This window comes from Hippocampus comes, unplaced genomic scaffold (assembly GCF_001891065.2).
Source record: "Hippocampus comes isolate QL1 unplaced genomic scaffold, H_comes_QL1_v1.1 scaffold186, whole genome shotgun sequence".
In the NCBI taxonomy this organism is placed as follows: Eukaryota; Metazoa; Chordata; class Actinopteri; order Syngnathiformes; family Syngnathidae; genus Hippocampus; species Hippocampus comes.
The window spans coordinates 1,314,591-1,323,071 of NW_017806236.1; the positions used below are offsets into that span (position 1 = coordinate 1,314,591).

General features: G+C 43.4%; 1 non-coding gene across 1 annotated transcript; it reads right to left on the reverse strand.

The window, feature by feature from the left end:
- Positions 1 to 8,242: 8,242 nt before the first annotated feature.
- trnae-uuc (transfer RNA glutamic acid (anticodon UUC)) lies at positions 8,243 to 8,314 on the reverse strand. Its single transcript has one exon. It is a non-coding gene; the product is annotated as a tRNA-Glu (tRNA).
- Positions 8,315 to 8,481: the final 167 nt, after the last annotated feature.

Here is an 8,481-nt window from a genome sequence, read left to right on the forward strand (position 1 = left end):
GTGATGGTGGTTAAAGTGGAGGACCCGGTTCAGGGAAGCAGGGTGGCATGGCAGAAGTACTCAAAAAAGAGGAAAAAATAAATGAAAAGCAAACAAGGCATGTGGACAAACGAAAACTATTTCATTGACAAGGTCCCAAAAAAAAAAAAAAAACTGAACAGGAAACTAATGAGGGACTGACAATGACAATTGTCCAACACAGACAGAAAACAGCTCTTGTCACTTTGTCTTCAAAAATGTGTTGTGGTGCCCTCGGGCAAAGCACTGAACCCCTCAAAGTTGCTCCTAGTGGACAAAGTGTAAAAGTCATGACAAGAAAGATTCTTCTTATTTTTTGAGAGACGCAGATGGGAAGTGCAGCACTCTTGTATTGCAATGGCCGCAGGCTGATTGCAGGCAGAGCACTCGGCAATCACGTTGTTCACCTTGTCCCCCTTGTCCTTGTCTGCACACGATGACACAAGAGTGCTGCTGCTTCTCAAGATAGACCATTCCAATCCATCACACCGCGCCACTGAGTAGCTATCAAGGCCTCCAACGATCAGGCACAGGTCATCCGCCATTGATTGTGTGTCACTCACTTACGAAATAATGTGAATAAGGCCTTTAGCTTGTCCTCATTTGGAGTTGATGGTGTCTAACAAAGACATATGCAGTTTTCATACAGGGCGCTATAAGAACACCTCCACATTTTCGAAAGCACTTTTCCTCATGAGGGTTGCCGATGAGCTGACTTAGGGTGAGAGGCAAGGTAGGCCATGGGTTCAATCTTCTTTCAGAATTTTGACACACTTAAAAAAAAAAAAAAAAAAAAAAAAAAAAAAACATCACTTAAACTCCAAATTCATGTGTCGTATTTTCCGCACTATAAGGCACTTCGGAATATAAGGCGCACCTTCAATGAGTGGCCTATTTTAAAAGTGATTTCATACATAGGCCGCACCGCATTATAAGGCGCATAGAATAGAAGCTACAATAGTGGCTGTGGTTGCATGATGAGTCTACTAGATGGAGCTATACTAAACGGAATCCAATACAATACAATAAAGGCTCTATGTAAATAAGGCTTTATTTATATAGAGCTTCCACAACCGCTGCAGCAGTAACAAAGCGCACGCTGACTACTTGGATGAATTGGAATTTCCGAAGCATATAATGACAACAGGTGGACAAAGTACAATAGTGTTCATAATAGTTTATGCTGTAGTACTATTGACACTTCATTTTCATTGGGTACAAACTAATAAAACCCATTTTTTAAATTGCCTTTTGCAGAGATAAACAAAAAATTTTTTTCAAAATAATAAACAAAAAATACTCTCCAACAATAAGCATTGTCTAATTGACACCTCTTTAAAACTGTCAATCAAAAGTGTTGGTGATAATTTACTATGTACAGCTGTTGTAGTGGACTTCATGACATGTTGCAGATGCATCAAAACAAACAACACAAAAACAGGTTCTAACCACCGAACATGGTGATGGTCATTCCATCGCCATGGTCGGTGGTTAGAACCTGTTTTTGTGTTTTTTTTGTGTTTCAATATTGTCGTTTTGGTACAGAATTACATGCTCCGTAAGGGGGCTGAAAGAGGATGACTTTGGCGGCATTTACTGACCTTTAGTGCGTGACTGTTAGCAGGTTTATTGTCTCTCAAGGAACATTGATGCCTTCCAATTTCAACAAATATGTCAAGGTATTCCTGGAGTTTGACAGGCTCCAGGCCAAGATCTTGCTGTGTTTTGTCTCGGATCAGGATTCCAAGATACTCCCGTCCTTGAGCGCATGTCAGCGGGAGCATGCCGGTGCTTCTTTGCTTGGGCAAACGTGTTGTAGCAGCATATGGAGGAGAAATAAGCTTTGCTCGATGTGTTTGCGTCTAAGATGAAACTCCTCACATTGTTTGCTCTGATTTCTTCTCACAATATTGGACAGGTGTCTCCAGAAAAGCGCCCATGCTCTCATTACTGGCCACAGCGTGCACACAAGCATGGCAGCCCCTCGTGGTTTCCCTTCGGCCCAGTGGATCTGACGGCACACGGTAACAGTAATGAGAAAAAGGATAACTGTGGAGCATCAGCACCTGCGCCCTGCAGTGTCCATCACCATTAAATGGACGCATACAGAGACCGTGTCATGCTGTTGCGAAGGAAGTGGTGGTATCCAAGCAGGGGTTTGCCGAGAAACTTTTTTCAAGTGACAAGACACCACTGGACTTTGATGTGAACTTGACCTGTATAAGAAAGCTGCAACATTACGGAAGCTCACATGGTCCAAATTAAAGTAATCAATTTTTGTCACATGATCTGCACCATAATAAGAAAATGTTGGGTGACACAAAATGTCATCTGTGTTTCAACACGAGTATGACTCAAGAAGTGACAGTTCTGGTCATTTGGGGTGAATGCATCATTGAAATGTTTTATTGTCGAATTGTCATGAAAACCTGACTTTGACTTTTTTTGTAGATGTGGGACTCAGCTAAACTACTGAACTACTGTGAAATAAATCTGTCTATCTATCCATCATCGCACCTCTCTACCTGGTGGAACGTGTTTATGGAATCGTTTATCCCAGATGAGTGTGCATTGTTAATTGCGGCTATGGATGAAGCTACTGAGTGCCTTAGGGCCTTGGTTAATAATGAAAACTCCATGCTGCCTGTCTCCTCCTGTCACGCAGGCCGTGTAAAACACAGCACAGTACAAAGCGCAACAAATTACAACGGCAATTTGTTGCCTAGCTAAGCCACACAAAAGACATTGGCTCTTAAGTGAAGGCGAACAAAGATGTGAATGTCGTTTTTAACTTGCTCTCAACTGCCATGAGCATCCCCAAATGTTTGGGAAAGTGCGCACTGACTGATAGATATTGTCACATACTGGGAAAGGATGAAAAATAAAGTCAATAATATGAAAGACTGCTAATTCAGAAATGTGCTTCTAAATACATTATAAGAACTAGCTAGTACTCAGTTGTGGAAATATTGTGTTAAATTGTTTTTTTTTGGGGGGGGGGGAGACATGGCTAAAATGATGCCGAGTGACGCATTTGGGGCGTGGCATGAGTTGTCCTTAATCTACCATATAAGAATGTGAGGGCCTTCAATAGCATCAGCGGTTCTCCAACAGAAATGCAAAGTGCAGTTAGCTAGCTAGCATCTTTCCTTTGGATAGTACACTGGCGTGGCTGCTTTAGAGTGCCTCATTGTGAGCAGTGCGTACGCAGTCATCAGGGAAACTTTTCACAAGAGTGAGAGGGGAAAAAAGTCCTACGTGACAGCTGGCGTGGGGATAGGGGCTTTGTGCTGGTATTGCTACTTTAGGGTGCCTCGGTGTCGCGGCATTTTTGTAGTGTCTAAATTTATTTGCAGTTTACAAATGAAAAAAAATACATCACTTTAAAAGTGAACTTTAAAAACTAGAACAGACTCAGGGACAAATCAGATGGTATTTTCAATTACTGGAAATACTTTTTTTTTCCTCTGCACTCAAAATTATTCCGGGCTTTTTCTTGTGCTGGAAAAGCCCTATTGGGAGAACAAAGCTGCAGCACAATGTTCATAAGGTTATGCGGGGGCCAGTGTAAAAAGGTCACATCATAAATAATTGAAGAACAACCATAAGATACTCAAAGCAGCTAATGATTTGCTTTTAGCGTGGCAATTTTTCCCCTTAAATGCTTTATATTGAAAGGGAAAACTCAATTTCGGAGGAGGAGGAGGTATACAAGCCATATTGAATTCATCTCACTCCCTGAAAACCTTTATCTATCTAATGGTCAATTCACAGCACTAAAAGATTATCAAGCCATTTAAATGAGCCATTCTGGATATGGATGGATTGTGAGGCAGCCACGGGATGTGAGTCACACGAGCGAAAAAAGAAAAAAGCCCAAAGGAAAGATGGAGAAAGTATGCAAATCAAATAGGGGGGAAAAAAATCCTTTTTGTCTTCTCACTCCTTGCAGACTCCATGAGCTTTATTTATGATTTAATCTTCTCGAGTAGGAAGCCCTCGGGAAACGAAGGCGTTTCTATTTTACACTTTTAGCAGAAATAATTATGTTACGCTTTCGAGATAGCAGCGAGCAGAGAGAAGAACAAAGTGGCAAAGACTAATGTCGACAAGGGGAGAATAAAACATGGAAGTTAAACATCACACTCAAGTTTCAATGTGATCTTATAGCCCGATAAGAGTCAAAAGTTAAAAGCCAAGAAAAACATTAAAACATTGCTTTGCCTTCTCTTTGTGTTTCTGCACCACATGCGTACCTTTTAACCCTTTCATGCACCAATAATGATAACCTATAACCTGGTAACGTGATAAGATGTCCACTGGAGTAACCGCTGTCCCTGAAAGGGTTAAAGTCCTTCATCGAGGATGGAAAAAGACGGACCTGCAATCTTAAGATAACAGAAATCAATTTAAGAAAACTCCGCGTAAGCATTTGAATGACCACTAAAGTACAATAATTGGATTGTAAGATTAAACCAAATTGTTAGATTCAGAGGTGGGTCGAGTAACCAAAAATCGGCCAGAGTATTAACGCGGTTACATCACATTTATCTCACACACAAAAAAAAAAAAAGTACATTCATTAATCATTGCCAGCTCATTAGCATCAGCTATGACAAAACTATACATAAATGGCCGAGTTAAGAAAGTGTGTAAATCTACATATTGACCAACAATGTCACTTAAACTGAAACATTTTTTAATTTCTAAAATAACAAAATCAATCACAAGAGATTATTTTAAATTAACATCTTAGTGTTAAAAACACACACACACACACACACACACACACACACACACACACACACACACACAACACAGTAGGCTCAGTCACTGGGCAGAAATAAACCATGATAAAATTATGTATACTGTGTTTGACATGCAAGTTGGATTCCGCAAAGCAATACATGTGGCAAATGAAGACAAAAACAGCTGCTTGTAAGTTTCTACTGTATAAATGGAAAAAGATGTTTTCCTTAAAGTCATTTCTTTTCTATTAGACCGTCCAGTTCTCCAGCTAGTTAAAGCATGTATTGCTGTCTCGTATTATAGTGAATCCTGCAATAATGCAGCTGTGCTACAAAAGGCATCACCCACACAATGACAAATGTTACGGAACACTCAGCTCATGTCTCCGCTCACTCTGGGTCACCGATGGGTCTTGCAGCAGTAGCACAACTCTCTTATAAATATTAATGTCCATTAATAGTAAAGGGGTGGATGCATAATGCTCTGCCTGCTCTTCTTTTCCAAGGAGATTCACTCCAACTGCAGCATCGTTTCCGTCGTCATGACGACAGAATTTAGCAATGGACCCAGGGAGCTCTGCCTCTCCCCAACCACCCCACAAACACACAGACACAGTTAAGGCAAAAGTGGCGCGACTGAAAAAAGCCACACACACACACACACACACACACACACACACACACACACACACACACACACACACACACACGCTGTGATGCCCCTGCTGTCAAAAAGACAAAAACAAATTTTTTTCTGGGGCAAAGAAAAAAAATCTGTCAGTCAGAGTTATGACATGATAACACTGCCTCTGGCAGCGCTGGCTGGCACTTACGTGGGAGAGAACGAAGGTACAAGAAGCAAATGAAGCACATCACAGAACGACTGTGTGTTCAATACAGATTGTCTCCTTATTTGGATAGATGGTCCTTGCTGAGAGATCTGGTGTATTACCATTATTGCTTCTGTCCTTGCTGACCTTGGCTACAATTTCCATCCATCCATTTTCTGATCCGCTTATCCCCACAAGGGTCGCGGAGCATGCCGGAGCCTATCCCAGCTGTCTTTGGGCAGTAGGCGGGGGAAACCCCGAACTGGTTGCCAGCCAATCGCAGGGCACACATAGACAAACAACCATCCGCATTCACACTCACACCTAGGGACAATTTAGAGTGTTGGCTACAATTTGGTGGGGGGGGGGGGGGGGGGGGGGAGACAACAAGACAGTGCAATCCGGGCCATCCTTATGAATACACACACATGCCACTTACTGTTATTAACGCCGGTCATCAAGTCGGAGTGACCCAGAAAGACTGTCTGCACAGAAGCCACCCCAGAACAACATTCCAAATCCCACGACTCAGCACGCCATCTAAAAGCCTGGATGAAGTCACACACCTTGTAAGGAATTTATGAGAGGACATACATGCAGGGAGGAAACAACGCTTACGTACAAAGGGTTTTCAAAATTTGCCGTCACGTGCCAACACTAAACACAGCAAAGAATGCAGTGCACCACCAAATAAGTTGACGTGATACATCTCAACTCATCTACTGTTCAACCAATGACCATGGAGTTGGAATATTCAGAAAGACCTGAAACGGAAATGCAAGGCAGATCACAGTGGAAGAAAACTGACTGAAATCACGAAAACCCCTCAGGATAATACAATCCTGCTTTCAAGCTCTGTATCGATCGCCAATAGTTATCACATCTGTGGAAAAAAAGGACATTGGGTCACCCTTTTGAATAGTTAGACTGTAAAACTTTGAGTGACTCCGGGAGTTTAGGGTCCGTGTTAAGTGCTTTAATGGAGAAAGGGGAGCCGAGTGAAAGTGGTCGCCTCGTTCCAGACATGCACTCTCTGTCATCCGAGGGCAAGCTGTATTTGGCTCACTTTCAAGCATGTGCTCCCATGCGTGTGGAGCTTTGTCACCCTCCTTTGTTTCATTAGGCCTATCTAAAGGCTTCACGCATCTGGGGTGACAGAGACTCACACAAATCCAAAAAGCTTTTTTGCCCCAGTCATGACTGCTCTTATTGTTTCATATCCCTCCCCACCCTCTTCCTTGTCCCCTGAGCCACCCGCCGCCACTCACACTCCGCTTCATCTCTTAATGCCTCTATCTCCTCCACGGCCAGACTGTGACGGCAGAGCGCAGACGACAAGCGAGCTCTAATCTAAACCAGATGAGGCAGAAACAACACAGGCCTCCTGCACTGGTTGCTCTTGCCTTTAACCAGAAATCCCATCATCGTGTGTCTGTGTGTGTGATTACAGCTTTTCCTTATGAGTTGAACCACGTTTGAACATGTGCATTTGAACTAGGAAGACAGATGACAGGTGTCAATCATTGTCTTAAAAACTGAAGCACACCGTGCTTGTGACACAAGGAAAACCCACACAAAATAAGATACAAGTATCATTCTCAAACACTCACCACTTCTCAAAAGGTGGATGTGTCCTGTTATCGAGGCGATAGATTCTAACCGTCGTTCAAGGACCCAGCCACAAAGTCAGGAAAATGGCAGAAGTGTTAAATCGCAAAGTGATTTCATAGATAAACATGCCTGAGCAGATGAGTCTCAGCGTCAATGCATACCAGTGTTCAGGGAGGAGGTTCAGATGACAGGGCAAGAAAAGTGAGAGCATAACACAGTCCCTGATGGTTGAGTGGCGAGCATTTGATGCTCGGTTTGATTCCCAGTCAGAGAACATGACTTAGGGGAGTCAGCGATTCAGTTCAGAAAGGCAAAGGGGCTTCGCTTGCGCCCTTTGAATACACTGACCTGCGCAAAAAGTCTCTCTCAATCCCCTTTGTCCAATTTCAACTTGTCCAAGTCAAACTGTAAAAAAGATTCCCAAATGGCTTGTACTTTTCTGTCCTGCCTTGGGGGTGGGTTTCAGCAGAGACGACCAAATGAACAATTCAGTCGCGTTGCAAAGTGCGCGTGGTTTGCAACTAGTTTACATAAATGTTTGGCTGTGATTCCATACTTTAAGTCGACTCGTAAGCAAATCGCACTGGGGGTCGAGCAGTGCATGCGGCCAGAAGGGCTAATCCTAGACCATCAGGAACTGAAATGTTCCGAAAACTGTCTCTCCGTCAATCTGTTAAGGGGGTGGGACAGAGCACCAAAATCAATGCCTCGTGAACTGAATCCGTCAAACCTTAGCCACTAGACCATCAGGGACAGAACTGCTGCAAAAACTGTTTCTCCCTCAATATGTTAAGCGGGTGACGTAGCACCTAAGTCAATGCCTCGTAAACTGAACCAATGCCACTCACAAAATCAGGTTTTGCCTGACCGGGAATCAAACCTGGGGCGTGGCAGTGAGAGCACCAAATCCTAGCCACTAGACCATCAGGGATGTTGTGGTTCTAGAAACTGTTTCTCTGTCAATCAGTTAAGGGGTTGGGCCATTGGGAAAAAGTCAATGCCTCGTGAACTCATGCCTTTCACAAAAGGCAGGTATTCCCTAACCGGGAATTGAACCCGGGCCGCAGCGGTGAAAGCACCAAATCCTAGCCACTAGACCATCAGAGAGTGAGCTGGTGTTGAAACTATCTCTTCGTCAATCTGTTCAGGGGGTTGGACGGAGCCGCAAAATCAATGCCTCGTGAACTCAACTCATGCAATTCACAAAATTAGGTTTTCCCTGACCGGGAATCGAACCCGGGCCGTGGCGGTGAGAGCGCCAAATCCTAGCCCCT